Source organism: Gymnogyps californianus, unplaced genomic scaffold (assembly GCF_018139145.2).
Source record: "Gymnogyps californianus isolate 813 unplaced genomic scaffold, ASM1813914v2 HiC_scaffold_210, whole genome shotgun sequence".
NCBI classification, from domain to species: domain Eukaryota; kingdom Metazoa; phylum Chordata; class Aves; order Accipitriformes; family Cathartidae; genus Gymnogyps; species Gymnogyps californianus.
In genome coordinates this window covers 3,783-24,928 of record NW_026114091.1, presented here as the reverse complement: position 1 = coordinate 24,928, position 21,146 = coordinate 3,783, and the positions used below count along the sequence as shown (strand labels likewise).

Below are 21,146 nucleotides of genomic sequence, written 5' to 3'. Positions count from 1 at the left end.
AATACTAGCTGATAGGGTAGAGACAAAACTCACAATTTGGATGGCTAGATACAGCAATTAGATAAATACCTACCTTTTTACATTTTGATTAGAAACACTCAAAATGAACCCAGATTATTCATACACAAGTATATTTTGGCTTTTTTAGGGTTAAATATTTCTTAGTGTTGCATTTTCATCCAAATAATGAAATATTTGAATTCTGAACCAAGCTGAAAACTGAATTAGGACAGCTTCTAAAACTCATTAATTAGATTAATTTTGCCTTTTTATTTTGTAATTAGAAGTGTGAGTATCTTTTGTTATACTTTTGGTACTCTTCTCCATTCAAAATTCAATTAGAATTGAACAACTCTAACTTCCATGAGTCCACTGATAGCCAAAGATTGAATCAAGTACTTTGATCCAAACACAATCCTTGCTTTGCGACTTAATGCTCTCAAGATTTTCTATGAATAGCATCATCTTTGTGATGCAGTGACTGGTCTCTGGCTGTTTAAGCGTGCTGTTGCCAGGCTGTAGAACAAACTATTTTCACGAGGGTCCAAGCCCTCACTAACCTCCTTCTCTAGTATCTAGAAAATAATCAAATGGGAAAGATCTCTTAATCTAAATCCATCTGTACAACTCAGACTCAAACTAGCTTAGAACTCATTTACCTAAGGACAACACCTTGGAATCACATGAAGTAAAGAAAGGACTGCAGAGAAGGTACAGGAACAGTGTGTTAGGTAATTATTTTTAGGGTGCTCTCTTTGGGCTATACTAACCTTCTCTTGGAAATTATTTTTTTAAAATATATTTGTGTGCACATGTATATATGCACTCTCTATACACACACACACTTAAATAGTAGTTTAAAACACCACTGACTCCAATGACGTGTGCTAAATAAGCTGTTTTTTTCCTACACGTTCTATATTCATCATACTTGAAATATTACTCTAACCTGACAAAACACTACCAAGATACAGATGTCCAGAAATGAATATCTGGGTATTAACATTATTTTCATTAGACTCTACCTTTAAAACTTGAACTTGACCTTCAGTAGTTATGTCCTTTAAGAGTTCACAAAATGACTGGCATAAGTCAGCAGCATACATCTGAAATTAAATGAAAAAGAAGGGGTTTTTTTTTGGGGGGGGGGGGGGTGTTGCTGCTATTTCCTGCTAGAACTTATGATCATAATTTTAACATGGCAGGATAATTAACAGAATAAGTATTACTAGCGCATAGGACCTTTCAGGTACCAAAATACTAATCAAGCCACAAAACATTAATTCTAAATAATAATCTTTCCAATATGATTGATTGAGTGTCCACCATGTGCATAAAGAGCTAACATCAGAACAATATGCTTGTATACACATAAATGAGTAAGAGTATAAATGTCTGTGTACGATGTTTCCCAACATGGGGGGGGGGGGGGGGGGGGGGGGACACACGGACATGACGGGACCAACCAAAAAAGTTTGCCAGTAGGGAACTAAGGTGCTAATATGAAGCTTTATATATAATGGTAACATACCTGTAAAAATTCAGAAGATGATAAGAAATATAAGCATTGATGATCTTAAAGCAGTTTTTGAGGTTTTCTGAACTCAGCTCTGGAGAAAAAGAAAAAAAAAATCACAATTCAGAACGTCATCATCACATTGAAATACAACTAAAATGATTCACTTCTAAAAGTCTTTTTCCTCACACAGCATTAAGTGCGATGCCTACAAAAAGAAAAAGTTATCTTAGATTCATACCACAGTTTCTGTCTCCCGCTAGACAAAACAAAAGATGATGATAAAGCTTCATGTTCTCAAATGAAGCACAAGAAATCCTATGACTCAAAAGCTAATGCTAAAAATAAAAAAATTAAAAAAAAAATCAAGTTTTGGATGCGATAGTGGCTAAGAAGATATTAAAGACAGAACAAATGAAACACATACTTAGAGACCTGCAATTACTGTGAATGATCTCACATTTGATCATAAATGCTGATAGAAGAGTGAAAGAAAGATTGCAGTTCTGCTCTCTGACCCAGTGCCACATCAATGGCACTGAGCTTTAGGTCATACCTTGAGTATTCAGTAAGGAAAGCATATCCATTTAAGAGACAGATACACACGGGAGATGGGTATACAGTAGCAGTTTGAAGAAAGAGGAAAAAAGACATGTCCTCAGGCAGTATCTGAAACACTGTTAAAAAAAAAAAAATCACCCCAGACAACTACAAACACAATTCATAGCAAAACCAAAGTTCAAAGTTTTACTTGGAGTTTGATACTAGCGCAGAAGCCAACAGCCCTTGTTGTCTGAAAACAAAACAGAACACCAAACCTCGAAGGCTTGCTAAATTTCTTAAAACCAGGTTGGCACACAGACTACTCTTGGTAAAGTAAGTGGACTTCTGCTCTACCACCTTTAATTAATATTTCCAATAAAATAATCATAGAGAGCCAACAGAAATATTTAATATAAGTTTTAAATAAAGTTCCTTACTGTTTCCATTATAACATCTGAAAATCTGGGGAGTTTTGGCAGTTTCTCTTCTTTTCCCTCCATTAGAAGAGCATAATGCTTCTGTTACCTGCATGGCATTGGACAGCTTTGAAGCATGGCTACTTTCATATCCAGTGCTTGGACAGGTCATGTCTGTTATCACTTATTTGGAATATTCACATATCTTGACTCGAAAAGAGATTAATTTTTACCTATCCATCCAATACCTCATCAAAAGATTCCAATACTCTATATATTAGCTTTAATAGCTTTACTAGTATTACACTTTTTCTTGAAGTTACTGCATTCTCCTTGGAGGCCTGCAGCTTTTTTTCTTAATGATACAATGTCCTGGGTTTGGCTGGATAAGATTAATTTTCACAAAGTGGGAGGGGCACAGCCAGGACAGCTGACCTGAACTAGCCAAGGGGATATCGATACCATATGATACCATATGACGTCATGCTCAGTATATAAACTGGGGAGCTGGCCAGGGGGTAGGAGGGATCGCGGCTCGGGAACAGGCTGAGCATCAGGTTCCGGTGGTGAACAATTGCATTGTGCATCACTCGCTTGGTATAATTCTTTTATTAGTATTAGTTATATTACTGTCGTAGTTTAACCCCAGCCAGCAACTAAGCACCACACAGCCGCTTCCCCTCCCCCTCCCAGTGGGGTGAGGAGGAAAAGGGAAAAAGTAAACTCGTGGTTGAGATAAGAACAGTTTAATAACTAAAGTAAAAATAACTAACAAAGTAATAATAAAATATATAAATAGTAATGAAAAGGAATATAACAAAAAAAAGGAATGGGGGGGGAGGAAACCAGTGATGCACAATGCAATTGCTCACCACCCGCGACCGATGCCCAGTTAGTTCCTGAGCCGCGATCCGCCCCTCCCAGCCAACTCCCCCCTGTTTATATACTGGGCATGACGTTCCATGGTATGGAATACCCCTTGGCTAGTTCAGGTCAGCTGCCCGGCTATGCTCCCTCCCAGCTTCTGCACACCTGCTGCTGGCAGAGCATGGGAAACTGAAAGTCCTTGGCTTAAATAAGCGCTACTAGCAACAACTAAAACCTCAGAGTGTTATCAACATCATCTCACACTAAATCCAAAACACAGCACGTACCAGCTACTAAAAAGAAAGTTAACTCTGTCCCAGCCGAAACCAGGACAATAACTTCTTCTCTCCTTGTGTTGTCCTATTAAACTTCCTTATCTCAACCCACGAGGTTTTACCTTTCTTCCAATTCTCCTCCCCATCCCACCTGGGGGGGAAGGAAGGAGTGAGCGAGTGCCCACTGGTGCTTAGTTGCCGGCTGGGCCTAAACCACAACATACAACCATATTAAGTTTCAGATACTGATGCAGTAGACAAATTGTAAAGAAATGGTCATATAAACATGAAATGCTACCAAGCTTCCATAAACTTTCCATTCTGTGATAACTGATACAAAGGTAATAAAATATGAGTAGCAGAATTGCAATATTATTTCAGAACAGAAGGAAAAACAGGTAAATATGTCCTGGAAACCACAGAATTTCAGTCACTCATCTGTGTGTAAAGCTCAATGTTCAGTAAAAGCATTTTCTAAAAGGTATTACCTTCAACTGATTACCTTTAGAAATCAATAAGCATCAATACTCTTGCTGGGTTTTCCTGAATCAAACACATCTTTTTCTGAATACTTTCTTAGCCTCCTCTGGGTTTTGTTGGAACCAGAGGAATTATTCCAGTTCCTGTAACCTGCTTTTTGCCATTACCTTACAAGCTCAGCACAGGCACATTAAACCTGATGCTTCTTGAAACAGGTATGTCTTGACCATATTGCCAATCTGAAATTATATCATTCAACTGTCATTTTAAGCAGTCTCACTGCAGAAATACATCCATCCTCAAAGAATTAATTATCCTCCATTCCACATTATTCAATCTGCTGCACTGAGATGGATTAAAGACCTCTGCAACCCCTCTATAGGGCAATTATATTTCAACAGAATTAAACATTAGCAGTGCTGATATGAAAATTAAATATTACAATATGCTGTGAACGATTATGTACATCAGTGATAGCACCACAATCTTTGAAGGAAGGTCAGTTATGCAAGTGAAATCAAGTCTTCATATCTGTCCTGGTTTCGGCTGGGACAGAGTTAACTCTCTTCTTAGTAGCTGGTACAGTGCTGGTTTTGGATTTGGTGTGAGAATGATGTTGATAACACTCTGAGGTTTAGTGTTGCTAAGTAGCACTTATCTTAAGCCAAGACTTTCAGTTTCCCATTGCTCTGCCAGCAAGCAGGTGTGCAAGAAGCTGGGAGGGAGCATAGCCGGGGCAGCTGACCTGAACTAGCCAAAGGGGTATTGCATACCATGGAACGTCATGCCCAGTATATAAACAGGGGAGTTGGCCGGGGCGGGGTGGATCGCGGCTCTGGCATCGGTCAGCGGGTGGTGAGCAATTGCATTGTGCATCACTTGTCTTTTCTTATTTCTTTTTTTTGTTGTATTCTTTTTCATTACAATTATTATTATTCTTAGTTAGTAGTATATTTTATTTTTACTTTAGTTATTAAACTGTTCTTATCTCAACCCACGAGTTACTTTTTTCCTTTCCTCCTCCCCACTCCACTGGGGAGGGAAGCAGCTGCGTGGTGCTTAGTTGCTGGCTGGGTTAAACCACGACAATATCAAATGCAACATTCTCCTCCTATCTTAAAATTTAAGGATAGCATTGATTACTTTTTAATAAGCAAATTAACTGATTGTACAACTCCTCTGACATCCAGTTCCAACAGCAATAGTATTCTGAAATGGATATGAAAAGCTCTTTTCAGAAAGATGAATATATCTGAAAAGAAACAACTATAATATTACATTCAGACTAGTTAAAAAGAAAAATCAGAAACATTTCTCTATTTTCCCTTTCAGTTTTTTAAAAATTAAAGAGATGTCATTGCACTGACATATACCTATGGTGATATATGCCACAGGCCTGTGTCAATGGCCATGATACAGGCTGTTCAAATAATGAAAAACCTAGTATGAATCACTAAAAAAAAAAAAAATCATTAACTAATCTCAAACCAATTTTTACACATCAAGCATTGGAATTGCTTGCCAACAGATAGCGTGTTTTAAAAAAATCTCTAAAAGATGCAGGAGAAGCAATGGCAAGCAATTACTTCTCTAGGCTAAATTTAAATTAGGAATGAAAGTCAAAGAACACTGAAGGTATTCTTGTCAATAAGACAGACAATCACTCCAGCAGAGAAAGCACGAGAGGAGGCAGCACAGAGGTCTTCAAAGTTCAGGTTTCTAAGGTATTATTGGTAGACCAGGAAGCAATGATAGACAAGCAAGTGCTTAAGTACATAGTCTTGGTAAGCATCTTAAGAGCACTTCAAAAAAATTGTGCAACAGATGATATATTCATTTGCTGTCATCTAAACATGCATTCATCAACAGGAAACAAAACACAGCAACACCTTTCTATTAAATGATATTCATAGCACACTTCAAAAACTACCAGACATAATTTGTGCACAATATATCTCATTCAGTTTTATACCACTTTGCTGAAGAAAACGTACTGTTACAATGCAGAAATCTTAAATCAAGTTTTTTTACTTTGATAGTTAAGCTAAACTCCCAAATCCAATGGGAACACTAGATGCTCAAAGAGCTCTTAAGGGTCCTGAATCAGAACTGACAATCTATCACTGCACACCTGAATTTTCTGAAAAAAATATTGTATACAGTCACAATCAAGTCCCACAGGACCTTGCCCACAAAGGCAATTAATGCAAAGCAAAATCTACAACACAATGAATAACCAACAATCTCAATAATACACAATCCAGCCTATTTCTGTACCTCCTTCAACATAACCAAGCCATCTAATTTTATATAAATGGTTATCAATATTATTTTCCACAGTTCCTCTGGGTCTGAGTTATCAAAACTGCACTGTATCTATTTACATACACTGTTCAATTCCCACAGTAGTTTGTCCCCTATTATTTAGGAATATCTCTAATAAGTAACATTTATGCAAGACTTAAAAAAATGCTATAATCCGACCATGAAGAAGATAAAATGTCTTCTCTCCCTCTCCAGTTTGATGACTTCTTGCCACATCTGTTTCCTCCTCTTCAGCAGGACAGAATCTGCTATATACTCTAACATCCAAAAGTCTCGTGTATGAACTTCTTCCCTCCCTTCCTTCCAGCTCTTCTAGTTCAACTGTGTTGACCTCTAATAGGACACTTTTCTGAAGGATTTAATTACTGATGGAGCAGTTAAACACACCAGAAAAATAGTTACACTACCTGTATATTAGAGTAATTCCATTCAGTAAGAATAAATTCAGAAACTAAAAGTCAGAGGTTCATATTCCTTATATTTCATTTTCAACAAAATCATTTTCTGTAGTGCCTTGAAGCTAGTTCTCCACCCTGTTCCAAAAGACGTAAGCAAGGCAATCATCTACTCAGAACTTCCCTTCACCAGATCCGCCCTTTGGCTTCCACTTTGATAGCTTAAGACTGAATTGAGAACTGGTCTCAGGTAGACTTTTGTTTTGCCTTATCTCAGGCAGCTAAAGCACACAAGACATCAGGATTTGAAAGTTTACATTTGAGGATCTCAAAATTGAATGGATTTCTGCATTTGTCCAACTGAAAACAGCAGACTTCCCAGTTAAAATACCTTTGTCCTGACAGTTACATCAATGTGTGAGAAATAGAAGTGTTTGTTCTTAAATGACAGAATTTCAGGTGAATACTGCCACTTGTATACTGGAGAAACTGTACTACAGAACTAAGACTGAACGGTTAATTAACTAACTTGCACAGTGATCATCATCGATCAATACATTTTCTTCTGCAAGGGGCTGCAGCTTAAACTGTGTTGCACTGGATTTAAGTATCCCTTTTACAAGTATACTGAATCAATAAAGTAGCTGCTGGAGGGTACTGGATGGAAGTATTGTACTGCTTTATAACCACCAATTTTTTAAAACATTTTAGCACTAATCTAAGATTCAAGCTCTATTTCAACATCACACTGCCATGCTACGATGTGTGAGGCTGTCCAGCTAGATTCTCCTGATGTAAACAGAAGGGAATTGCAGGCAAAGAGCGTACCAGAATGGTTTCCGCTTTCTAGCAAAACACACACCCATTGGTCCACGGCAATCAAAATTTCTGCCTGACATGACACTCAGAAAACAAAAGGCTCTCAGAAAAATGCTCAGAAAGTAAAGTAGTATCAGAAGTCTAATGAGGAAATTGGTCTATGATTACACATTGCAAGGGCTGCTGTGTTTTTGCGACTCGACCCCATCCCCTGATTAAAAAAAATTTGAAAGAACTGTGTTTGAAGCCTCACCTTAAGGAAAACCTACCTAGCTTAACTGTACTACTTGCTGTATCAGCATCATAGAACAGCTTTCATTTTTCAGAACAAGGAACATTCCCTTGAGGATATTTTTTTCCCAAAGGAGAGCATCACTAGTCTCCAGGATTCATTCATAAAATAAGGTAATAGTTACAAGTATAGAAGATTTCTGAATACCTCCACCTTTTGTTAGAAGAATATGCCAAGGTTTCTATTCATACTCATCACTACACTGGAAAGTATCGCATGAGGACCAGGTGGGACAGGGTGGGGAGAAAATAACAGTAGCAAATATAAGCAAACCACAAATACAGATTATTTCCGAATTTAACACAAGCAGAACAGCAGTGTGATACAACTATGAAAATCAAGACCATTTGTATAGTGCAAACTTCCTGTAGCAGATTCTATCTACTACTAACACAGAACAAAGAGGAGGAAGGGTAGGCGTGTAGATAAGAATGAAGATAAATAGTATGTCGGCTACAGAACCTAAGAGATAGCTCTGGAGTTAAATACTAAAACCACTACAAAACACTACTTTCCTGAGCACAGTTTCTGTCATTAGAGATCTAGTATACACAGAGAAATAACAGGAGGCAGTATCTTGCACCTACCCACCGTGATGCAACTTTCTATTGACCTTCAGTCAGAATAAAATATTAAGTGCTGAATACAGTAATCAATTAAAAAGCCAACTTCTGTAATTTTATAAACACATTCCTCTAAAAAAGAATCCATTTGCTATATTAGCTCCTACAAAAGCACAGTTAAAGATTTCATTAAACAAAAACATATTTACATAATAAAATTAAACTGCAAAATTTTTATACTCCCTTTAGTTACAAAACAAAAAACCCCCAAAAATCAATATTTCCTAAGCACTGAATCTTAATCCTCATTAATAAGTTTATATTTTGTCAACAACTCAGCAAAAACTACTACTATTAATTTCAGTGCTGCTTGCCCAATACACTTAAAGACATATTTAGGCAGTTTGAAAACCCCTACATAGTTATTAACTGAATAATGGAAAAGCTAATAATGGAAACTTCAATTCTTCAGACTAGAAATCATCATTCTAGTTGTAAGTAGAACAGGCAAGTATTTTATATAATCAATATCAGTAAAACTCACACATTTGGTGTTAAATTTCAGGAACTTCTTAAAAAAACCTCTGAAATGATAACTGAAATTTGTCTTATCTTTTGGGTACAAAGCAGCTATCAATTTATTAAAAACAGAACTAGGGTAAGTAGATAATAAATATTAAAGAAGATGGGAAAGTCAAACAATAAAGACCTGTTCTTCATTTTTGAGTAGTTACAATTTTGCCAGCCCCTTAGTTCTTGTAGCCACAGCAGCATTAATTAATGCATGAATAACACTGGCAGTAAAAAAAAAGAAACAAACAACAAACAAAAAAAAAAAACCAGAAATTTTATTAGTAAAAGACTCACCAAGAAGGGCAGACATGTTCTGAAATATTCTCAGAAGCTCAGGTGTAAGACATGGACTATTCTCCAATGTCACTAACCTAAGAATAGATTAAGAGAAATATTTTAGATGACCTATGAATAACATTGAGCAATCATTCTGACAGATGTAAAACATTGTAACTTATAGTAACCACCTATATGATCCTTAAATAATGTGAAATATGCTTCAAGGAATTGTTACAAGTGCAGTATTAGTCTTTACAACACACCCATCAATATAGGCACGGTCTTGCTAAGGTAGGAAAAGAAAGAAAAACATGCTACTGTCTTTTTCTAAAGACAACATAACCTCAAAAATGCAGCAGTGAGAATGCTTAAGTACCAACTTGGGATCTCAGGCAGAACTCAGAGAAGGTGGGAGAGAGGAATATTCATGGTGTACAACACGTGTAGCGCTCTACACCTCTAAGGAGCAGCTGTGGTGGCGACCAGCTCAAACCTTTACGTGTTTGGTTTTGGTTTTTTTTTCTTTCCCTGAAATGATGCATTGATTACCATATGTAAAAGAATGACTATATGCTCAGCGCTGTTTGCATCAATTTAAAAATTCCTGAGGTTTGAAAACAGTAACTATAAAAAATTCATACTTAAAGCCACAGCAACACATTCCAGTTTCTTCCCAGATCTCAGGTGTAGGATTACTGTATTTAAATAACATTTTTGATTATGTAAAGTATCTTAGCTGGCCTCCTGCTCTTGGTTCAGGAAGCAGTCAGTGTCCCAGCCATATCTGCCAGCCCCATCCAGATTTCTCTGATGCTCTAGGACATCTTAAAATATCATATATACATTCTTCTGCATAGGCATCAGAATAACCACCTCATGATCAGTATTATTAAGAAGATATAAAAGTTCTGAACTGATACATTAAAAAGGCCCATCTTAAATTTTATGAAGAACTTGCACTTCGAAGTTGCTCCCACCACCACCAGCATTATAAATCTTAGTTTTGCTGCACATAAAACAGATCACTTTAAGTTAAGTATTTGTAATTCAAATGCAAATCTACAATTTATATCAAAGGAATCCCTCACTATTTCAAGACAAACTCAATATATTCCTTTTCTGCAGGAAACAAACATGTTGAATTCAGTCCAGGTAACGGTTTCCTCCTTTTGAGTGTCAGCTGCACCAGAAACAAACAAATTAGCCTCATGGCAAACCAATCACAGTGCCACTTGTTGTTTTATGTTCAGTCACCAGATAGCTTGAGACTTGGAAGATGACTTCTCCTGCATTTTATCCTTGTAACTCACCATCTCTTCCAGTGACCAGCTCTGAGAATCATTGGGTTAATGTGCTCCCAGTCAAGCATGTCAAATTGTTAGATTAGCATGCACATTATAGTGAGTCTAGACTTTTTCTTGCTGTTCATTTTCACAACAGAACTGTATCTTGCTATCAACTGCTTGAAAATAGATTACCTACTCAGTTATTTTTAATTGTGTTCTTTTATTTACTTCCTAACCTCACCTCTTCTGAGAAAAGGTATGATATAGATGATGTCAAGGTAAGATAACAAGAAATAAAATTCTTAATACAGTCAAAGCTTTTGTTAAATCTTTTTTTTCTTCCAGGGATACAAAAAATAAATTTTAAAAATTAGAATTTGATAAAGAACATTCTTACCACAACTCTAAACCATCTTCCAGAAGATAGACATGCAGAGGCTGAGAAACATCTGTACTTAGCTGAATAATTGGAAGTAGAAAAGGATAGAGATTTTTGCTCTGCACCCAGTCCCTATAAAAGTAATAAAAAAATGTAAAATACTTCAAAACCCTCAACTCAAGCATTTCAAGAACAGCACTGAAAAAGATCTGTGATGCTGTTCTATTCGCATACTGTAAACATGCATTCAAGAAATCAAAGGTTGAACTTGCAACCATTTCATACAAAGAAAATATTTAGTTTGATACTCCTGAGCTTTCTCAACAAGTCTTGAGAAAATTACGTAAGTTTTAGAGAACAAGCAGCTTATCAATGGTATGCAAGAAAAAAATTATAAACAATACACATTCCTAAAACATTCATTGGTCATTCTCTTTCTGGGAAAGGTCACAGCTTAACAAATACTAAATGCTGAATAAAATGTGTTAAAGATTAAGAAAAGAATTACTCTTTGGATCTTACCACATCCTAAATCTTTTGACATATTCTAAGAATCAGGAAAAGGGTTTGTTTTCATTCCTAAACAAAGAATCACAGATGGATGACAGTGATTTTATTAAGTGATCCATGAGTAATACACAAAGATGTCTTCCCAAGAACACAAAGTAAAAAAATTTTTCAACGATCACTTAAAAAAACCCTAATTTTTAAAAATAAGCTAGAGATAACTATTGTCAAAACTAATCATAAATTAAAACTAATCTTAAAGATTGGAATTCTTAAATTGGAAACTACTGGCTATTTTGTAATATTACTAAAGAGAACTGAGGCTAGTTGAATGCTGCTTTTGCATAATTACTATATTTGGAAACTTTAAAATTTAAAATTTATTTATGTTTCTCAGTTAAAGCTTCTTTGTGGAACAGTTTATTTATTTAAACAAACTTGTCTTAAAAGAAGAAGGATCTCCGTACATTTGTCTAATCTCTTTGAGTCCACCTATCCTTTTGGCCTCTACTGTGGCCAGTAACGAGAAGTTCCACAATTCGTATATTGTGAAAATATATTTTGTGTTTGTTTGAACTAACTCTGCTTTTAAAAGAACCCTAAATTTTCCTTTAGTTGTAATGTGTAATCATTCCCTTTCCACTTTCTCTCCACTGTTAATGTTTTCATAGATCTCTATAATAATATCCTTTATCCAGAAATCATGCCTTTCTGCAAGTTCAAGACTGCCTACATATTCAGTCTGTTCCTGTATGGACACTGCCCTACATCCTAGGAGCCCTTCTCTCGATCTTTGCTAGTTCTATAACATCTTTTTTGAGATGTAGTAGGGTTGGAGAAGGTGGGATGGCATATAGCCCATATTAAAGAAGTGCTTAATAGCACAGATTCTGCAGGCAATAAACTACATATTGTTTTATCTTCAATCTTTCCTCAGTAACCTACTACATTTTATTTGCATTTTTACTGCCAACAGCACAGATATTTCTAGATATTTCAAGTTTAAGGATTATTTAAGTTATACCAAGTTCTTTTCCTTCACTGATAAGAAATTCAGTTAATTTTAACTATTATCTCTAGATAAAGCAAGCAGCTAATAATTTCTGTAGGCTTCCAAAATTCTCTACCAAGGTACTTACAGTAAGCCTCTAGAGGAATTAGGGAATTTATTGTACATGTTTAGAAAAGCAGGGAAGAGAGGCAAATTACCATCAAGAATCGAAAACACCCAAAGGTCAAAACTCATTATCTGACTACAGATTACTAGCAACTTCCATTTAGATACAATGTTGCTCAACATAGCTATTAATGTTATATAGCAAAATCTGGACCAAAAGTTATCTAGATTTCTTGAGTTTTGAGAACTGTAAGACACTAAGTGAACTAAACAAACTTAGCTAAATGAACAACTACGGGCAAATGAAACCTAATGTTAATAAATGTAAGCAATATATTCTGGCAAAGGAAAGTTTCCTACAACACACAGATATACAAAAAAATCTACAATAAAAAAATGGTCTGAGAATAACTATGTTCACCTTTATTCTCAGTATTACTATAATTTTTTTTATTATTGCACTTAGAAGCCGCAGCCACGAACAAAGGTAAGGTGATAGTAGTCCCTGCTCACAGATATTTTAATAGTTCTGACCATTCTGTTTTAAAACAGACATTGAAAAAGAGGAGATATTCAAGTATAGTTAAAAAGAAAATTATGAGCACAGATGAATACTCAAAAGAAGAAAAAAAAAATCAAAGATTGAAATACAAATAATAGGATGTGATACAAATCTATTATTATAACAAAGCAGGCAGCTCAGATCTGCTATTATCTTTGTTTCACATAAAATATGAACAAAGCAGAAGAGAACATCATAAAAGCTGGGAAATTTAAGAAGGGATAAAATAAAATATTTTTCCCCATATGCTATATAAACATGTTGCAGAAATCATTGCAAAAGGACATAATAGGTATCAGAGTTATGCAGTAAAAAGGTAATGGTAAAAATGGTAACAATAAAAGGGTTGGAATTCTACATAAACAAGATGACCCCCAATTAGTCAGTGCCAACAACACCCTTGAGAGACATTAACCTAACAGTTATGATTTAAACAAGAAACATTTGACACTAATCTGAATTAAAACACAAATTTAAAGAACAGGCAAAGTGAAGCTTGTTATGGTGGCCCATATCTTGGCCTATGATTTAAAAATGGCTCACGTTCACAGAAAGTTTGCAACCAAAATAGAAAACTCCACATCCCTGGGAGCTGAATGGAAAGCAATGGGAAACAGATGTGCCTATGCTGCAGAATCAAGTCTGAACCACGCACAACGTTTGTAAGAAGAGACTGACACTCTGAATGCCTGCTGGGAAATAAAGGAAGCCTGAACAAGTTCTTTTATATAGACTATAAAGGCACTAAAGGAGGTTCAATTCCAAGATTACAAAACCAAAACAAAAATCCTCCAGAACACAAGCAAATCTGCCTAAAGAACTGCTTTTACTAACAAGCCCCTGGAAACAAAACAGTTTAGTGCTTAACATTAGCCATGTTTACCTCCACTATCAGAGAACCATGTCTTTATTATAAGACTGAACAGCATTTGGAAATAGCCTATAAAACCAAAACATACCTTAATTTTACACCTTATACCTTAATATACACACACACACAGAGAACACGAAGGCATGTCTGAGAAAGAACTGAAGGAGATACTGGCAACATTTATGTGATTCCGACACTTTACCTGAACAAGATGGATAAGGGTGTTAGAATGGCACATCGTAGCATATCGTGCTCCTCACTCTGTTTCCAAAGGAGTGGTAAATACTGAACCAAACATCCTACATATGGTCGTATCTGAAATTCAGAACACAAATTTTTTTCTTAATGTGTGAAACAAGGCCATTAATTTATCCCAGGCATAATTTCTGAAAGATTTAAGAGCTGCTTTTGTCACAGTAAAAATACAGAGTTTGCTTTAATTTACTCTTCTTTCCTCTTCCTAAAACACCATATTCCGTACTCAGTGACTGAAGTGACTTCTGACTGCACAGGGGTTTGAAAAGAACCTATTACCTATGGTAATGTTTGTGCATGACAATCAGGCTTAAGTACTAAATGGAACATAAAAAATACTTAATTTGATAACTGAAGTTGTTTTCATATTATTATGTTCTTCACTTAGACAGGATTCCTGAATAACTGCATCCTCTAAGATGACCAGAAACAGTCCCAGGAAAATAAAAAAATAAAAAAATAATGCTGAATAACCTCTGAAGTTACACATGCTTTGAGCAGGGGTTGGACTACATAACCTCCAGAGGTTTGTCCTAACCTAAATTTTTTCTATGATGCTCTACAACACTAAAGGGCTAATCTATTTGTCTTCTAAAGTATTTAATTATGAATTAACCTTAACGGACTCATAAAGGCTCTTACTCAACTTGGGTTTTTCTGCTGCTTCTCCAGCTGATCTAAAATGCAGGGAAATCTGCTGTCATGTTGACTTTTCCTACAAGGGACAATTAAGAAAGCCAAATTTGGCTCTCAGACAGGATTACTTGTAGAAAGAGGAGATAAGCTCCAAACCATGCATTATCTCTGTCCTTAATACAGTAATATCAAAAAAAAAAAAATGGAGACAAAAGCAGTCAACAATTCATTTTATTTCTACAAAACATCTTCAATTTCTTTACGTTTAAGCTGAAGATATACTTTAACACTAAGAAGGAAGTACTGAAAATTGAGAATGTGAACTAGAAACTTTGCATGCAGTTAAGGAGAATGCTGTATAGCAATCACGATCCATACCAGTGCCAATGAGAGATTACAAATTTAACTGCACAGTCCCTGGAATTTAAAGCATTTGTCCCCCAAAATGTCTCTTTTAATATGTAAGGTTTAATAAATAACTAGCTCAGATATGAGACAAATTAGAATTTGAAAGTGGGAATAAAAAAAAAATTGCAAGAAATGCATTAAGATAAGCAAGTGGAATCATTCTGTACTCCAAAAGGTGAGTCAATGCAAAAAAAAAGTAAATAAAGAAGTAGTAACTGAGCAAGCACATATTACACAAAAGATAAATGAGAACTGAAAAGTGAGAAGAGAACCAAGTAAAGCAAATAATGCAGGCATCTACCATAACAATAACCATTCTATCAATGACATTTTCTACTATTTTTGTATAAGTCAAAAACATTAAGAAGTCCTCTGTGTTCTTAGTACAAAGCTAACACTGCTTGAAGTCTATAAAAAAAATACCTGCATATTGACTCTTCAATCACACAAGACAGAACGTGAAGAACATGCATTTTGGTGTCACATTCTGTTTACTTCCTGAAGTAGCTGAAAGAGCAGTGTAAACATGGATTCCAGATACTAAAAAAACCAAAAGAAACTACAGATTAGACCATCAAAAATACAAACTGGCGACATGAAATGGTGATTTCCCATATGCTTACAACACTAAGACATCTACGAACTTTGAAAGACACTTACAAAGTGTGCAGTGTTACTCTTTCATTTGGAAAAAATGCACACTAGCCTAAAACAAGATAAAAATAATTCAGATACACTCTTGCATAACAGTTCAAGCATGTGATCAATTTGACCATATATAATTTTGATGTTTTAGTAAGTATAAACATGACTTCACAGATAAAATTCTATAAAGCTGAAGGCCATCTCTCCAGAAGAAACACTTTGTTAGGTCAGAGCAAAGGTATGGTCTTCCAGCTTTTGGGTCAGTAGATAAATTTAGATAATGAACTGAAAAAGACAGCTTAAAAAATTCCAATGTTTACAGTACAGATGCACTCTGCATTTTTGTTTTGTTTGTTCCCAGAGTTGCAATTAACATGGAGGTCCTAATCAAACAGAAAAAAAAAAAGCACCTGCTAAATTTGAGTGATCCATATTTGCTGTATTCATGACTAACATGTCGTTGTTTACTTAATGCCAACAGCAGTCACCACCATAAAGAACACGAATATAGGAAACCAAGAAAGTCTATGTTTTTAAGGCACTATTTTAACCACACACTTATATTTAATTTTGTGTGAAACAGCAAGTTGGTAAGTACTGTGTGAAACAGGCATACTAGAAAGTAAGTCACATTGGTGAGGAGACTTATTTGTTAAAGACAGCATTCATACTGTCTTAGCATGAAGAACTTAGCATCTGATAACACATGATGTATATAATACTAAACACAATGATAGGAAGTTGTAATACTCATAATACTAAAAGGTTTTGAATTGTCTGTCTACATATTGCACATTTAGCAACCTTAATAGCAAGAGTATGAGTCTTACATGCTTTGGCCTATGAAGACCAAAAAAATTATATACACACACACACTGATTACTAAATAGTCTGGTTTAAGATGAAATTGGAAATTATTTTTTCCTGCTTTCCTCTATGGATCTATCTGCTCATCAGAATATGCCCATATAAATGCTCTTACCGGTAAGAACTGGTCAGTTCTGAACTCAAGTCATCTACAGGTAAACAACCATTAAAGAAAAATAACAGAGACTGCAGATGGATATGAAACTCAAATAAGCAAATATTCCGTGGATACACAACAACTATAATGTGAAGAATTGGTAGTAAGTTTAAAATTGTTTATTTTCCAGTAGCTCCAAATTAAAGCTAATCAAATATCTTTGCTAATAAAGGATATTTAACTTCAGCGTCATAGCTGTCTCAATACGGACCTGAAAGACAAAAGCCAAGAAGCATCAACACATGTCCATTAAACATTATTTTGATTATCAACATAATACCTTGAAAATACAAACCCGTTGCTGTTTTGGCAATTGAATTATCCTCGCGTGTTCTGTCACCCTAAGAAGTGCAGTTAGTTTTGTATTGGGTTTGCGGTGGTAAGGTTTCCGGTAGTGGGGGGGATACAGGGGTGGCTTCTGTGAGAAGCTGCTAGAAGCTTCCCCTATGTCCGATAGAGCCAATGCCCAGCTGGCTCCAAGATGGACCCGCTGCTGGCCAAGGCTGAGCCAATCAGCGATGGTGGTAGCGCCTCTGTGATAACATATTTAAGAAAGGGAAGAAAAGTTACTGCACAGCAGCAATTGCAGCCAGAGAGAGGAGTGAGAATATGTGAGAGAAAGAACTCTGCAGACACCAAGGTCAATGAAGAAGGAGGGGGAGGAGGTGCTCCAGGCGCCAGAGCAGAGATTCCCCTGCAGACCATGGTGAAGACCATGCTGAGGCAGGGCTGACCCCCTGCAGCCCATGGAGGACCCATGCCGGAAGCAGGTGGATGTGCCCCAAAGGAGGCTATGATCCTGTGGGAAGCCCGCGCTGGAGCAGTCAGTTCCTGAAGGACTGCACCTCGTGGAAGGGACCCAGCCAGGGTCAACCACCACCATAGTTCAACTCAGAAATATTTTCGTTTCCTTTTATTTTAGTATCCTTTACAGTTTATTTAGCATTGCTGAAGTGATACTGTGGTGGGCTGACCCTGGCTGGATGCCAGGTGCCCACGAAGCCGCTCTATCACTCCCCCTCCTCAGCTGGACAGGGGAGAGAAAATATAATGAAAGGCTCATGGGTCGAGATAAGGACAGGGAGATCACTCACTAATTACTGTCCACGGGCAAAACAGACTCGACTTGGGGAAAAAATTAATTTAATTACCAATCAAAATCAGAGCAGAGATAATGAGAAATAAAAACCAAATCTTTAAAAACACCTTCCCCCCACCCCTCCCTTCTTCCTGGGCTCAACTTCACTCCCAATTTTCTCTACCTCCTTTGCCCCCAGAGCAGCGCAGGGGGATGGGGAATGGGGGTTGCGGTCAGTTCATCACACATTCTCTGCCACTCTTTCCTCCTCAGGCGGAGGATCTCCTCACACTCTTCCCCTGCTCCAGTGTGGGTCCCTCCCATGGGAGACAGTCCTTCATGAACTTCTCCAATGTGAGTCCTTCCCACGGGCTGCAGTTCTTCAACAAACTGCTCCAGCATGGGTCCCATCCACGGGGTGCAGTCCTTCAGGAACACACTGCTCCAGCATGGGGTCCCCCATGGGGTCACAGTCCTGCCAGCAAACCTGCTCCAGCATGGGCTCCTCTCTCCATGGGTCCGCAGGCCCTGCCAGGAGCCTGCTCAAGCATGGGCTTCCCACGGGGGTCACAGCCTCCTTCAGGGCACATCCACTGCTCTGGCGTGGGGTCCTCCATGGGCTGCAGGTGGATATCTGCTCCACCATTGGACATCCATGGGCTGCAGGGGGACAACCTGCCTCACCATGATCTTCACCACAGCTGCAGGGAATCTTCTGCTCTGGCGCCTGGAGCACCTCCTCCCCCTCCTTCTTCACTGACCTTGGTGCCTGCAGGGCTGTTTCTCTCACATATTCTCATTCCACTCTCTAGCCGCAATTGCTGCTGCTACAGGGTTTTTTCCCCCCCCCCCCTTCTTAAATTATGTTATCCCAGAGGCGCTACCACCATTGGTGATGGGCTCGGCCTTGGCCAGCGGCGGGTCCGTCTTGGAGTCGGGCTGGCATTGGCTCTATGGGGGGAAGCTTCTGACATCTTCTCACAGAAGCCACCCCTGTAGCCCCCCTGCTACCAAAACCTTGCCACGCAAACCCAATACAGATACCACCTGTAGAACTACTCAGGCAAATCTTCATGAAAGTCAAGAAAGAATTAACAAGGAGATATCTGAGGCTGTGATTAAAAAATCTTGCAAACAAAGGAGTTTTAACTTGGGATTATCTCATGGGTTGCTGTCACTCAAAAAGCACAGAATCAAATAAACTCAACAAATTAGCGTGTTCTTCCCTGGTAGATGTTCAGAAAGCATTAACTGAAGAACAGTCACAACACGTGACGCAGAAATCCATACCTACTTTGCTAAAGCTGTCTGGAATCACAGAAATAAATATTAGTAATTGGCATCTAACAGTTAACTAACAAACTAGATAGGTTTGTTTGTTTTATTTGTTGAGTAGCTGCTAGGTCAGTTTGCTTAAAAATAAAAAACAAAAAAAAACAACTGCAAAAACAACTGCAAAAACAAGCCTGCTTAACCTCATCTGCTAGCAACTGAAATTGTAGCTTAAAAACCACAGAATAGTACTCAACCAGCTTAGCAGCCAATGCCATTTATCATATCCTGCCAGCAGATAACTATGTTGATGCTTAAATATATTGTATATACTGCAGATACTAGTAACAGAATAACTCCATTTTATCTACACAAAGTTGTTCATTTGTTTATAAATTATTTATCTCAAGATGCTTCACAACTCTCTTCTTACAAAAAAGAGAGACTGTTGCTATTGCCATTCATTTTCCCACTGAAGCCATCACCTAGTGAACATCTTTAAGGGTTCGTTTCATGTCTTTGATCTTGTTTTTTTCAACATCTCCACAATTAAAACACCCCCAGAACTTCCCAACAGATTATCTTTTGCAAGACACAACAGACTTTAAGGTGTGATGTTTATGAAGTTTTCAACCAAGTTTACATAAGGTATGGTATGTATGTTTCACCTGTGTTTACAGAACAAATGTGTAATCCAAAAACACTACTTATACTTACCACTAAGTCTTGGTCTTGAAGCAAGTTACGAATTGCCTCATATAACATAGGCCTCAAGTCCAATTTGAATTTACAGAAATCCACTGTCCAATCAGCCAAATTACTCGTCGGCGTATTGGCTTATACCTTTAAAAGTGGAAAGAAAAAAAAAAGTATTGTACTCATTAATTTCATTATACTTGGCTGTTCTAGAATGCGTTGATGAAAAAGAAATCTAAGAATCACTAGGAAAACATTATTCCCAAAACAATTATTAAAATATTTAGTTTGTCAAGACCAACTTAGAACGTTAATGCAGAAATTTTTTTTAATCAAAATTCTTCACTAGAAGGCTCAGGAAACACCAACTTATGTCTGAAAAAAACAACTCTCTTCCTAAATGACTGAATCTTGAAAGTCTCACTAGAGATACAGTTATATTCTGCACATAGCACAACCAATAAAAGAAACTAAAACTAAATCTTATATTATTACTGCCATCAATGGCATCTTACTGCTTTTATCATACTTTCCAGCAATTTCCTTGACATTCCTTTTGTGCTCAAAATTTGAGGTCAGATACAATTTAAAAAATGCAAACTTAGCTACTGCATTACAGAAACTGCCAGGAGCATTTCATGTCATCAGTCTAAAACTATTCTCAGGAAGAACTGACAATTACCTAATCTTGCACCAGTGCCACAACAAGGGCATAAACCAAACAGCTTTAGAGTCAATAGGAAGAAATTAGAACCAGAATAACAATGAGCTGAATTGCCTAACAAAGATTGAGAAAAGCATTCCATAGAGCCCGCTATTTTTCTCCACTGATTATAAAAGCTGACCAGAAAGAGTAGCTCAGATTTAAATGTTTAACTTGCAGACATATAAAGTTAGGCAAGATGAACCCTATTCACAGAATTTTAAGTAACAAATTATTTTGCCTTGTTATCCTAATTTATTTTTCATTTGATGAACTTCTGCCTTATAAGCCATCAAGACAGCGATTTAAACTGAGTTATTGAGGCTTCTTTACATTAAATAAAATTTATTAAAAATTCCCATAA

General features: G+C 37.0%; 1 pseudogene; it reads right to left on the bottom strand.

Moving 5' to 3' along the window:
* Positions 1–20,226, bottom strand: part of LOC127028136 (importin-11-like) — a 50,715-nt pseudogene extending 30,489 nt beyond the window's left edge.
* Positions 20,227–21,146: the final 920 nt, after the last annotated feature.